Source organism: Chrysoperla carnea, chromosome 3 (genome assembly GCF_905475395.1).
Source record: "Chrysoperla carnea chromosome 3, inChrCarn1.1, whole genome shotgun sequence".
Lineage (NCBI taxonomy): Eukaryota > Metazoa > Arthropoda > Insecta > Neuroptera > Chrysopidae > Chrysoperla > Chrysoperla carnea.
In genome coordinates this window covers 34,777,165-34,792,225 of record NC_058339.1, presented here as the reverse complement: position 1 = coordinate 34,792,225, position 15,061 = coordinate 34,777,165, and the positions used below count along the sequence as shown (strand labels likewise).

The 15,061-nt window shown below is 27.4% G+C and overlaps 1 protein-coding gene and 2 non-coding genes across 7 annotated transcripts in view; all 3 read right to left on the bottom strand.

Annotated features, from left to right (window-relative positions):
• The window catches only part of LOC123294813 (TOX high mobility group box family member 3-like), a 399,305-nt gene that overhangs the window by 177,684 nt on the left and 206,560 nt on the right, over positions 1-15,061 (bottom strand). The gene's annotated exons all lie outside the window — the stretch shown is intronic.
• On the bottom strand, positions 802-908 carry LOC123297036. The gene has a single exon (XR_006535221.1). It is a non-coding gene; the product is annotated as a U6 spliceosomal RNA (small nuclear RNA).
• On the bottom strand, positions 2,359-2,465 carry LOC123297043. Its single transcript, XR_006535228.1, has one exon. It is a non-coding gene; the product is annotated as a U6 spliceosomal RNA (small nuclear RNA).

The following is a 15,061-nucleotide window of genomic DNA, read 5'->3' as shown; positions in this document are numbered from 1 at the left end:
TGATATAACGAATATTTACTGATTCCCTTCAGATTTGTTATATCGAGGTTGCACTGTATGTATTTTGTGTACCTCCCACTTCCAGAATTAATTACTTTTCAGCGTCCCAAATTTTTTTGTTTAATGTGTGCAATTATATTAATATAATTTACAAATTAGCCTTTCTGTAGGCCTCTAGCCTACTAATTCTAATGGGGATAGGGGGTTAGGCTTCAATGGAATAACAATACTATAAATTTGAACAATCAACAACCACTGTAATATTTTAACGCATGTCGTTAAAATCACATAAATTTAACTTTTACTCAAGAACTACACTTTCCTCAAATATAAAAGTCAAGTCTTTGAACCTAGTCCTTTTCTGAAATATCTACAGCCCTTACTAACTGTATACTTGGTCTCTCATTTATGATAAGAAGCTTGATAGCAGTTTATGTGCGTGCGTTTGTATAGGTTGAAAACGTTTAAGAAACGTGCAAGCGTTTTGGAATCCAGAATATTTGTAGTATATTATTTATCTATCAAAATAATTTCATGATAAAGTAATGCTTCACGAAGTTTAGTTCTTTCAAACGGAATATCAGTGGGTTGGAGTGTAAAAATCTTTTCTAAAAATATTGATTTTTTAGAAACTTTAAAATGTTGAATATTTTCAAAATCATTATCTAAAAATTGCAAATGGTAAAAATCGATTTTAAGGTGTTAGAGACATTTTTTGAATCAAGAGTGACTGCTCGAAGAATATAATAGAATATCTGAATATCCAAAATAAATTTAAACAAAATAAGTATACAAAGGGAAAAAAATGTGGAACGCTTCACGATTTTGCGTGTCATCCTTGCGCAGGGGCCATGCTAATCTTCTCTGTATCGTTCCAATTTTAGTATATGTACTGCCGAAGCAAGTACATTATATCCAAATGAAGGGTAAGTATATATACTTATTGCAACAAGAACATGTCACTAGTGAGAGGACTTATAATTTGTAACTAAGTCATATCTTTTTTTTTTTTTTTTAAAAGGCGTGTCTTATTTGTTTATTTAAGCTACTTAAAATTTACAAAATAAGATAATCACTTTATCACAATAGGTGTGGCTTTTTTGTATTTATTATCTTTTTCAAATACATCGTCGTGATAAAAAAAAATATTTATCATGTACATTGTAATTTATTAGGAAAACATAATTTACTGAATAAAGTATCATTAAAAAATAACTTAAAAGCATGTTAATAAAAGTTAAAATAATAAATAAATTAAGTGAAAACAATAGATGTCACCCACTATTATTATTCATTATAAGTTTTTGATTAAATAGTTCAAATTAGAAACTTTTTACTTAACAAGAGTAGAAGTTAAAAGTATGGTGATGCAGTGTGGTTTTGATGTGACAGTATAACGTATATGCATTATAATGTAAAATAATTTACTATCATATATTTGTACGATGTATAGGTACATGCTACAGTAGAATTTGTTTTAGGATATATCGAGAAATTTTAAAATTTAATATATATCGATTTCACTAAATTTTTTTTATCACTTCAGTAGAAGAATTCTCACTGCACGGGCAGAAAATTGAAGTTGGTTTTTGAAAATCTTTAGAAGTACGCAAAATATGAACGTTTACAATTCCAAATTAAACAAAGAGGACGATATAGGTTAGTGTCGTAATAGTCCGATATCACCATAAAGAAATGGGAAATCAATCTTTGAATGCTTATAACTTCTTCGTTTTTTAATCAATTTTAACTTCACTTTCAAATTTTGTCATGATATCAAGTCTAGTTTTACATTTTATGCAAAATATTGTAAATTCGATATCAGGCAACTAACGTATTCTGTGTACAGTTTTTATGAGAAATTAACCATCAAAGTCAGCATTTATAACCCGTCAGCATTCGCGTTAAGAGCATTTTCTTCAACTACCTAGTATTATTATTATTTTTCAAATGTTATATACATATATGGTTGAAATTTTAATGATGAAATTTCTGTTTGAAATTTCAATTTATGGTTGAAATTTCTGTCTTCAAATAAATTTATCTATTTTCGAATAATTAATTTTTCTGATTATTTAAACCTATATTCAGTTTTCAAAAATATATATTTTTTGCAAGTCCTTCAGAAATTGTGAGAGAGTGTAAATAAAAAATATTAACTTCGGAAGTTTTCGTGCCTGTTCGTGTACTTTTGTTTAATATAAGTCGTCGTACGCAGTAAATTAAAAGAATTTGTGATAGAAATATGGTGAAATTAGTTAAAATGAATTTAATTATTTAGATTATTTTTCTGCTCTAATATATTCACTCTTAAACTTAGCTATCTTTAATCCAAAATTAAAAAGAATGAATTATAAAAAAAATGTGGAACGCTTCACGATTTTGCGTGTCATCCTTGCGCAGGGGCCATGCTAATCTTCTCTGTATCGTTCCAATTTTAGTATATGTACTGCCGAAGCAAGTACATTTTGGAATAATTTTATTTTTGTATATATACTTATCATGATAGGAACGTGTCACTAGCGAGAGTATAACAAACACAGTTTAGTTTGTGAGTGAGATGGATATATTATCTTTTTCATACACAAATTAAAGAGAGGTAGCAAGTAAAAGCTCGAAGAGAAATGTATATTTTTTACAATACCAATATAAAATTTTGCTTTATTAATACCAACCTTGTTCAGCGCATTTAAAAAAAAATTGCTTTGGAGACAATCATGACAGGCGTCTATGATGTGTATTCTGATTCTGATCCCGATAAATTATAATTGTGAAATTTTGTAAAGATGAATGAATGTATCAAACTAATTATAACTGCTAACCCATATGTATACATTTTAAACATACTGGACATGTCACATGCAAGAGTTACAATAAATTGGCTATTTTTTCCTTTAGATTCTGAACTATGTTCCTAAAATCTGCTATGCTTGCCTCTATACATAATTAAACGGGTTGTTTAAATCATTCTAACCAATCCGAAACAATTGCTATCCCTATATATGTTATATGTTTCCCTATAAATGCTTGTTTCTTTGTTTGTTTGTTTGTAACGCTTTCACGAAAAAACTAGGTAATGGATTTTAATAAAACTGAACATAAATATACCTCAAACATTTGAATAAAACATGAACTATAATTTATAAAGATTTATTTTTAAAAAAAATTTAAAAAATTAAATTTAATCTGACATTTTACTGCTTCATCTAAAATACTAAATGGCGATAAATTCATGGCTATCTTTTCTGATATACACAATGAATTATGACTATTTTACACTTTAAAAAAATTGAAAACGGTGCTTATATTTTAGCTGTGTAAAACAATCCCTTCGATTATTACTGAAGGGGGGTACATGAGATTAAGAGATGTGAATGACATAAAGCGGTGGAATTTACTTTTAAGCCCAGCGAAGCAGACGGGTATCAATCTAGTATGATAATATATGATAACACATTATTATATAAATGCATATACATATATTATTAATAAATAAGACTTTTCCGTCACCATATCTTTCAATTCATATTATGCATACACATATTTAGTAAGTTTAATAATTGTATTATCTTTGTAAATGATTAAAGTTTCTCTAGTTTGTTATAAATTCTATGTATATATTGTATCTATATTATATATTATAGTTTTCAGATTGTTTTAATAACTTGTTCATAGGTTTTATAATTATAATATATGTATTATAAATATAAGTTAAATAGTGAAGCATAACATTTAAAATTTAGAATCGTAGCTGAAAAGTTCGTTTATTTATTGATGATGAAGCATTGTATGTGAAATTATATGGTAGAAAAGTATATATACGAAAATATGAAAGTTTTTATACTTGAAAATTGATTGAAAAGATGGTAAGAAAGAATAAAATAATTTAGTATATTTTTGTATTTTTTTAATGAAACACAAGTTTAATGAACTTCTAATTTAAGACAGACATTACAAAATTTTAATGATTTATGAATGAGTTTTAGATTCTAGAAGTTTTACTAAACATCAATAAATTTAAAACCATAATAAGTTTAGAAACTTTGTTTAACAAAGTATGTAATAGGTTTTGATTGTATAAATTTTCAAAATTCTTTATGAAAATTATCGATTAATTAATAATTTTAAACTGAATATTCATTTCTTGGTTTTTAGTTTGTTTTGTTCCCTACTGACATTGAATTGGCTTACTGAAAATTTTGAAGTTTTCTTAAGTAAAGAAAAGATGAACTGTTTTAAGTACCACTTTAAAAAGATTCAAAAATCACAACAAAATTTGTTTTTAGAATTTGATAATACCTGCTAGTCGCAGGACACTTTTAATCTTAAAATAAAAAATTGAAAAATGTAGTTCATTTAACCACTGCCCAAGACTCGTCAAATGACCGGTATTCTTTTATGACATCTTATTGCTTTAATTAATTAGTTTTGAAGGACAGGTTATGAAACTATTGATTAGAAGACATTGTATCGGAATATCATCCTTTGGGTACGATATTAGCCGATAGATCAGAACTACTCGTTCAATTGTTCCGATGTCCGAGTGGTTCAAGAGATCCGACAGACGCTAAAAATTTGGCAAACAAAAAACAGCTGTTTTATCGAAGATGATGGTTGATATTTGTGTTATTATTTCACTGAAATTTGAATTGGAAAACTCAATAGGAATTTTATGAAACGTGGTAGATATCTGAATCAAAAAGTACAAAAAAAGAATCAACTAACTAATATATATAATTTTAGTAGTTTTTGACAATTTTTAGTCGTGGTGAACAAAAGTAGAATTGTAAAAAAGTATTGAAGAAAAAGTATATAAATTTGGTTTCTCCTCGACAAATTTTACAATTAATTATATGTCTGAAAATAAAACTCATAGGATATTTTTTTTCTTTTTATATAAAAAATATAAGTTCTATTATTTCAATGTCAAATTAAATAGCCTATTAAATAAGATTTATAATCTATAATTATTTTAATTATAACAAAGAGTAATTAATCTTTGAAATAACTTTTCAAAATAATATAATCAAGATTATATATTATATATATTTGAAATACGATCATATAATATATAATGTAATGTTAGCTGTTCTAGTATGCAGAGGTTATAATAATATGATGATAAACTTGAGGTATTTCACAATGTTTTAATATGAATTAAAATGAAAATTTAAGGTATGTTTATATGCAACGAGACTATTGTAATTATAATTACATCCATGTGGTGAATATAACAACCCATTATGTTAACATATATACATATACCTACCTATCCAATAGGTAGGTATATATGTATATAATATATTATATTTAAAGGTATGTATATGTTATATAGACTTAGTTTTATAACAAAAATTAGTTTTCAATCTAATTAATAAGTTTATAATAAGTAATTACTAAATTAATTAAAAATCCAAATAATTATCTTGTAATCCAAATTTTATAAGAACTATGGACCAATAAAGTATTTCTACCATCTAAAATATTTGGGAAACTTGAAACAAATTAATATATATGTCCTTAAAAAACTTGTAACAAAAAAAAACCGACTTCAAAAAATAAATCTATTCCAAAAATAAAATTAATATGAACTAGAAAGTAAAAAAATAATTTCGTATTCTTCTGAATAACAAACAATAATTCAAATATTTTTTAGAGTTCTCTTAAAAGCCAATCAAATTATTACGATAATATAATGTAGTTACAATTATTGCTATTTTTGGAGTGGGGCCACCTTCCAGTGTGGTCCCATTGTATTTTGGTCCAGCGACAAGAGGACGATTGCACGCCAACCTAGTTCGATGATTCTAAGTGACAAATTAGTTAGTGTTCTTCAGATTCAGTAAAAATCACAAAATAAAAACAACTTTTAACAAAAAGAAATCGGACTTTAAAAGAAAAACTTTTCCAAAACAAATTAATATGCCTTAAAAAGTAAAAAAAACATTAATATAATGTAGTTAAAATTATTGTTATTGTCGGTGTCAAACTGTTCTGTCAGAGTTATTTCCTTGGCTAACACCGACTCTAAAAATAACAATAATTTTAACTACATTATATTAATGTTATTTTTTTACTTTGTAGTGCATATTAACTTGTTTTGGAAAAATTTTTCTTTTGAAGTAGGTTTTTTTTGTTAAAAGCTATTTTTATTTAACTTTTAAAGTAGAAACTCCGAATAGAATGGCAGAAAGCTTAACTTAATTTTATTTCGAGTACCCAGCATATTTCAGTCGAAGAGTTGCTATTAACATTTTAAAATAATTATCTTAATAATTGTAAATTTATTCATTTTTTTAGAATGGTCTTACACTGTTTCTCAGGATGAGTTCGGCTTTGAAACTAACCTGTAAATAAAAAAGAAAATCTTATTAGTATGTGGAAATAGAAATAAACTTTAAAGACAAAATCCACCACATGTTATCCTTTAACGGATCCCTCAAAGAAAGCAACAAAAAAACAAATTAATCGATTTTCGGAGAAGAAGGGTGGTAGAAAATTCTAATTTTTTAGCATTTTCCATAAATTTTATGGAATTTTAGCTTCAAAGCTAAACACTTCATTTTTCTTGCATATAAAGAAGAAGAAAAAGGACCTTTAAGGATTTTAAAAAAAATATTTACGGAGAGATATTAAAATATTAAAATATATTTTAACCTATGTGATATTCTGATAATATAAAATGATATTCTGATAAACTATAATATGGTGAAAATAACTGATCCTAAATTATGAAAATGATTGGTTTCCAATACAAATTTTAATCTCCTATTTCATACAACAAAACGCACTCAATATCCTTTCCCAAGGCCCCATCTATCTTTAAACCGGAAATCATCAAAGTTGCTTCAGCCGTTTAAGGATTAAAGATTAAGCATTTAATTTAGATGATATTGGAAATATTTGTATATGATTAGATGTACAATCAAATGTTATAAAAGGTATTTTAGATACATCGCTACTACTATTATAGGTACCCCACTAAACCTACCTTTAATACTATTCTATATATTTAAATTATATGTTAAAACATTGTTATTTAGTATATTATCTAAAACATTTTCCATAACTATATACAATATTTAACTATCTATATATGTAGGTATTGCAAGCCTAAATGTATGTACTACACCGATGTATTCATGTAGCTGGTTACCTTGGAAAATTTTGCCAACATGATAATATATGTATTTGACCAATACTACTAGGTACGAAGTATACGAAGTGTTTTATGTTTGAGTTTTGATAATTATTATGGTATATACACCAAAATGTCATATGCAATTTTGAATTATATTTAATTAGAAAATTAAATTAATTTATGTGTGTTTAAACTTTTAATTTTAAACAAGATTTGAACAATTTAATGGAAAAAGCTAGTTATTATTATTTTTTTTTAAACTGCCTGTCAATTTTCGTTACAATCAGCGAGGTTACATCGTAAATAATCTGAAAGTCAGTTAGCTAGTCATAGTTGGACCACTACCATTAAATTGGTTCAATACGCTTATTCCTCTGTACGTAGGTTTGACATAGTAAAACAAGTGAAACCAAACAATTGACTGAGTTAATTGTTGAAATATCATATATAGACAGTGTTAATTACGCAAGCAATCGTTCGTTTTTCTACGTCATGTACGTGTCTATATAACACGGCTGTGTGTTTCACACACTTATAGCTGATATTCTCATATAATACTATTTAATGTTCTAACCTTATTTCTCTCTAGCTCTGACAGATAAACAGTGATTTTATCGAAAAGATGTTTCAAACTACAATTCGATATCTCTTTTCGTTTTTAAGTTATCGTGTTGACAGACAGACGTATAATCGGAAATGAACTCTCTAGGTGATTTTATGAACACCTATCCTAAAATTTTGTTCGTAACATCAATATTTACTAAACTTAGTTCACCTTCCTTAGAATTTCTTCAATTTTAATGGTACCAAATTTAATAAACACAAAAAATTCAAAACTATTTATGAGGAATAATGAAACAGCTTTAAAGATTTAATGGCGGAGGCTACGGGAAATGTAACCTGCGTTCTAAATATCATCAATTTTGATCGTTTGGTTTGAAAAATATCTAAGAAATTCTTATTGGGGCAATCATTATTATAACAGATACTATTCAAGCGTGACTGTAATCCGATGACCGCAATTGTGTTATATTTACAGGGTATGTTCATGAAACTCAATCCTGTAAAAGAATAAATACCTCCTAAAAAGTTTTATTTCATTTGAATGGAATGCTTAAAAACTCAAAAAAATCCTCCTTTTAAGTTAGAATAGCAGCAGGAATTTACGTTAAAAAAACACTTTGTTTTAAAGCGAAAATTTTCGACAATTTTATAGAAGTGGATTTTTTTGTAGAAAAATTCAATATCGTTAACACTTATATAATTTTCTGAATTTTGTTACTAGCGTGCTAAGATCGATGTTACGCACTATACACAAAAGTTTAAATACGACAAATTATTTGCTTATTTGTATAAAAATAAATTCGTAAATCTCTCAATTCGAACAATATTCGAATTACACATTATTAACGCATGTACGCAAAAACGTATATTTTATACAAAAATATATATATAATAATTCACTGAAAAAGAACTATACAGGAAACTCATTTCCGTTTGTCGTGTGCTTTTTGGTCGTATAAATATATTCGAATAATATCGTTTGTCCCTGTATATTCAGTAAATTACTCATATTTCTCTTTCAAAGACATTAATCAACTAAAATTTATATATTTTTAGTTCATTTATTATTATTATATATTTTCTTCATCAAAAATTTTCACAATTTTACCAAAAGGCGGTAATTATTCAAAATGAATTATTAATAATTAAAATTTATTATTATTATATTTTGTTATATTTATTTATGTAATCAAAGAACAATATATCTTAATTTTATATTAAATATTTTAATTTTTTGTGTTATATTGAATCGCGCTTGCGTTTATTCGTTTTTAGGAGAATTCTTTCTTCATTTTTTTTTGTCTGTTGTACATTTACAAAAAAAAAAAAACCTTTTTTATGTCTTAGGAAGCAATTTGGTCTCCTGAAACAGAAGTGTTCGATCGCGAAAACTTTGATTTTGACAGACCTACTAAAAAATCTCTAAAATTTCCAGCCCTGTCAAATACTACGACTGGCCCCATTGACTTATTTTATGGAATTACAATGAGGTAATATCTAAGAACCAGATTCTCCATTTATCACAAGAAACATTAAACTATAATTTCTTAGAAAATTAAGAACAATGTAACTATTTTTATACCACGTGTATATAACAAAATTTTGGTAAAGGTCTTCATAAAATCCATTTGCAGTTGTCGGTCTGAATGTCTACTTGTCTGCTTGCCTGCCGGTCTGTCGACACGATAACTCAAAAACAAAAATTAGAGATCGTAGAATATAGAGTTTGTAAATGAACGACCTAGGTTAATGAGGTCTTGGGCCGTAGGACCCAACTTATAAACCGTTAGAGATGAAACAAAAGTTTCAACGTAAACAATGTTCGATATACAAAAATAAACAACTTTTGTAAACATTTTTTCGTAAACATCACTATTTACTCGTGAGAGCGCAAAAAAACAAGGTAAAAACATTATATATGATGTAGATTATATGGGAATGTCAGCTTTGTGTGTGTGACTATCTTTCTATACTTACATGGCGTGAAGAAACAAACGATTGCGTAATCAACACTGTCTACACATGGTATTTCAACAATTAACTCAGTCAATTGTCTATTTTCATTTTATTCTTTCTTAAACTCGGGACAAGCGTTTTAATCATTTTACGGAACTATGATTCGATAAAGTTTTTGAAGCTTGGACCTTTAGATAAAATCATCTCTAACAGCTTAAAATGTTTTTTATATTAAAAATAGCTTAGAAAAATTTAAGGAATAGCAAGTGAAAACAAACAATTGACTGAGTTAATTGTTGAAATACCATGCATAGTCAGTGTTGATTTCTTTATCACATTACACATACAAACATGTGACACATACATAACTGATAATCAAGTATAGTACATATTATAAAATTTCCGCCTAATTGTCGCCCTCACGGGTAAACAGTGATGTTTACGAAAAAATGTTTCAAACAAAAGTTGTTTAATTTTTGATAAGGAACATTTTTTACATTTAAAATTTTGTTCTATCTCTAACGGTTCACAAGATGGGTCCTACGGACCCACGACTCAATTGACCTATGATGCTCATTTACGAACTTGACCTCACTTTTTACGTCCTGAGTACGCTGTAAAAATTTCAGCTCGATATCTTTTTTCGTTTTTGAGTTATCGTGTCCACAGACGGACGGACGGACGGACAGCCGGAAATGGACTAATTAGGCGATTTTATGAACACCTATGACAAAATTTTTTTCCTAGCATCAATATTTTTAAGCGTTACAAACTTGGGACTAAACTTAATATACCATGTATATTTCATATATACATGTAGTCTAAGATCCCAATTAGGATCGACCTTCACCCATCTGTTTACCGGATGAAAGTTATTTTTTATGAAATATAAAATGTTAACAAATATCCCTGCAATGGGTTGCCTAAAAAAATGTGGTCCAGACTACTTTTAGTGAAAATATCAAGAGTAAAATTTTTAGAAATTTTTCACTGACTTGCATATCTTACGAATTTTGATCTACTCGAAAGTAAAAGCCATAAAGAATATGCAGCAGCTATGTTGTCTGCCTTTTTTCGTTCACTATTATCGCATTTATACAAGTTGAAAATAGTAATTACGTGCATCTGTTAATTCATTGACTCGCATATCTAAATAAAGATAATTTTGTTCCAATTACGGTGGCATATGATTGGCCACAAAATATTGGTCAAAAATAATGTTTACAAGCTTTCCAAGTTTTGATATTTATATTAAAAATGGTCTGGACCATATTTTTTAAGGCAACCCGTTACAGGAATATTTGTTAATATTTTACATTTCATAAAAAATAACTTTCATTCGGTAAAAGGATGGGTGAAGGTCGATCCTAATTCGGATCTTGTACTAATGGTACAAAAGTCGGCAAATGAATACAAACACTTAACAAAACTAAATTTTACCTTTTAAATTTAAATCACATAAAACTTTCATCAAGTAACAGCACTATAATTTAATACGATTATCGATCGTGCACTTATTTATTATTAGTTCTTCGAAAAATCTCTTGACAAAACGATACAAAAAACTTATTTATTATTTTAATTTATTTATAAAATTGAAATACCATTTCGATATACACACCAGCAGACAAAGAGGAAACACATCACATGGTCGAGAAAGAGAACATATATACTATCAAGCATAGCACATTTTACAAATAATAATTAAATATTTACAAAAACAAATTAATTTAATTAAAAAAAAAAGTCTATAAAAAATAGAAAAAATAAACCTTAACAATAATAAATTGAATGTTTGTTAAAAAAAGATAACTATTTTTAAAGCAATATGTAAGAGAAAGATAAAAATATGTATGTAGTAAGGAAAATGTTTTTTAAGTATGGCTGTTACCTAAATGTATGAGGGAGTAAGCGCATGTATGTTAGCATGTACGTATGTATGTGTGTACCCGAGGTTAAAGCACTCATTACGATAAAGTTTACTTTTTAATCACCGCAAAAGTTTAATTGCGTTTGCCTCATATAGAAAAGCAGTTCTAGTTTTCCTCTATGTATGATATGTGTTGGTATGTGTATACATCATTTTATCTTTCTTTAGCATATTGAAGTATACATGTGTTTATCTTTCTTTTTAAACTAGAGAAAAATCACCCAACAAAGAAATGTGTTTGCTTTCTCGTATAAAGAAGCTTTTGTATATACAGTATGTTTTGGTTGTAAAAATGAAAAGGAAAGATTTTCCAGTTATACAAGTGAAATTTACAAAATTTAAAAGTACCCCGTTTTTCCTTAAAGCATTTTGAAGATCGTCGCCAATTTTTTTGGGCACGAAACCCTAAACTCGGGGTTGAAACATAGCTAACAACACACCCCGTTAAATTACCTTTCAAACGAAGCTCAAAAAATTAACATCGGTTCATCCGTTTAGACGCTACAATGAAGCAGACAGACACACACACATAGCGGTCAAACTTATTATAACACCGCTTTTTTTTTAGATTGGTGGTTAAAACTCAGGTCTGATGGATTCGGTTGTGGCATCGTAGCTCCTAAACGGATGAATTCAAAATGATTATTTGTTTGTTTTTAAAGTAATTACACTGAGAGTGTCCTTAGCTTTTTTTTAAGAAAATATACTCGCTGCTTGAGGATCATCGCCTCTACTCAATGGTTTCAGGTACGAAACTTTAAACTTACAGTTGAAACATAGCTAAAAATACTCGATCAAATTACCTTTCAAACAAAGAAAAATCAAAATTAGTTCATCCGTTTGGGAGCTAAGGTAAACATCTCTTTTTAGCCGGGGTTCAAAATGAAAAAAAAATGTTGAAAGATTTTTCGTAGAAGCAAAGAAAATAAAAGCAAAATGTATTTTGAAAATTAGCCATTCTTTGCGTTAACGTAGTTTCCCAGAATAAGGAAATTCAAAATTACGATTTCCTGCATTATATGGTGTCTGTTATATTTCGATATTAGATGAAAGTTCAACTATTTGCTGTCGAAAAATTATTTTAAAAACTATTAAAATGAAAGAATATACAATTTACATTTAAAAAATGTGTGTTTTAGATACCTTGGTTGTTATAAACGATATGTTGGCTTATAATACTGGTTGTTATAGCCAATATATCGATATGGCCGATCTTGATATAGTCGATACATTCATATATCTGATTATATAAGTATTCGATCTAGACCTTTCATTTTCATCGTTACAGCCGGTTCGTCGCTAAAACTTTAAATATTTAGCTAGAATTCTCGGTGCAAAAGTGTAGGCGCGATATTGATTGGCAGATTACAGAACAATTAACTAAAAGAAATCGAACCCAAAAAATGTTCTGTATGCTTAAATCATTTTTTATGAATCAGCCTGTATGTGACACAATCATAAAATATTGTTATTTCACTTCAACTTATTAAATGGAATTAAATATTAAATAAAGATAAAGTAAAATCCAATTCAACTGACAGTAAAACGATGGCATTTTAATTTTAAGAGGATTGGAATGTTATTTATTAATGGTTTGAGAGGAACAGAGGGTGGCAAATTTATGATTGTATAGAAGGGGATAAAAATTAATATTAATTATTCAGTTCATTAAAATTATTTAAAACTGTAATATTATTGCTTATTTTTTAGCATGTGTTAATTTTCATGATTCATGAATAATATTTTTTTTTGAATATGAAGCATATTTTGAAAATATTTTATTTATATAAACACAAAAAGTTTAAATTTGCCAAATCAGTCGAAAATATTCTAGGTTATTCGATAATTAATGTAAAATACAGTAACAGGCCAACATAATTTGTCAGAATTACTATGCTATACAATTATTCTTACGTTAAAAAATACAGTCCAATTGATTCATAGAGTAATTTTAAGGTAATTCAAAAATAGAACTTTGCCATTTTTTTTTAGAATTTTTCTATGGAAAATCTAGAAGAATTTAAAAAAAATATTTGTTCCGGAATTTAATAAAACAGACTGGGTAGGATAATTTTGATCCCAAAAATGCAAAAATAGAGATTATTTAACAATTGAGTCAGTAGTTGCGGACACATTATCAAAAATCCAGTTTGGTAGACTGTGGGAAAATTCTAGAGATTTGTCAACATCACTGGAGTATTTCTTTTGAAATCTCAACAAAAAAATTTTCCATAACAACAAAATACTAAAATTTAATTTTTTGTAGGTAACTTGCTCTAGGGTTGACTTTAAGGAATATTAAAAACTTTCAGTGACATTCATTGAAATTATTCCGGGATATCACCCCCTCTCCATAAGTGGTTTTAGTCGATATATCAGAAACCGTTCGTCGTTAATTGTTAAAAGAAACAATGGATTTTTTTCCTTTTTTTGGGTTAAAATCATTTGGAGGGTAATTTTGATGCAAAAATTCAAAAAACGTGTTCATTTAACGATCAGATGAGCAGTTTTTTGAGATATCTCTTTAAATTCTGTGCGAAAACTCTTTCAATATTATTCTGGAGATGTTCTTGGATTCTCTGAAGTTTTTCCCTTGTAATCTCAACACCAAATGATTTTGCAATTACAACATATGTAAACTTTATTATTATTATTATTATGCCTTGCTCTAGAGGTGTAACCTTAAAGAGATATTAATGATTTATATTTTATTTTCTGAATCACAGCTCATTTTATATAACGGGGAATTAAGAAAGCAAAAATTTTTATACTTCGGTATAAAATACATTTAACGATACTTAACAAAATGCATTATTACTATACCCGTGTGAAAAACAAGGAAGGAAAATATTAATTACTTTATAAAACAACTTTTAATTTTAATTTTTTTCAATTTATTAAACTTTTAACAATTTTTATTTTTTTTTTAAATAGAAGAAGTAGGGAGGTAAAGTAATATTTAATAATAATTGAATAAAAATGTTATTTAATGAATAATTATACCAAGTTAATTGACTTTTATTTGATATTGAAACTTTAGAAAATAAGCTATTATTTTACATAGTAAAATTGTATTGAAAGACAGTCAATTGTAAACTGTGCATTCAATTAAAGTTATATTTTACCCTCTAAAAACAATGTAACATGAAATAAATATTAAACACTCTCTTTCAAATTCATTTTCTCAAAATAAAAAATCATATTCAAAACGGTTCACCGGTTTAAGAGCTATGGTGACACAGACAGACAGACAGACAGACGGATACACATAGTGGTCAAACCAATGACTCGCCTTTTTTTGCGCCGGGAGTTAAAAACATAGTTTAACAACTGTTTTAGATTTTATACAAATTATAAGCAGTATAAAGTATTTTGACGAGAATTTTTAAAAATAACATGATTTAAAAATTTCAAAATTCGTATATTAATTTTGTATTTACATGTTCAAAGTCATTTTTAACTCCCGACAC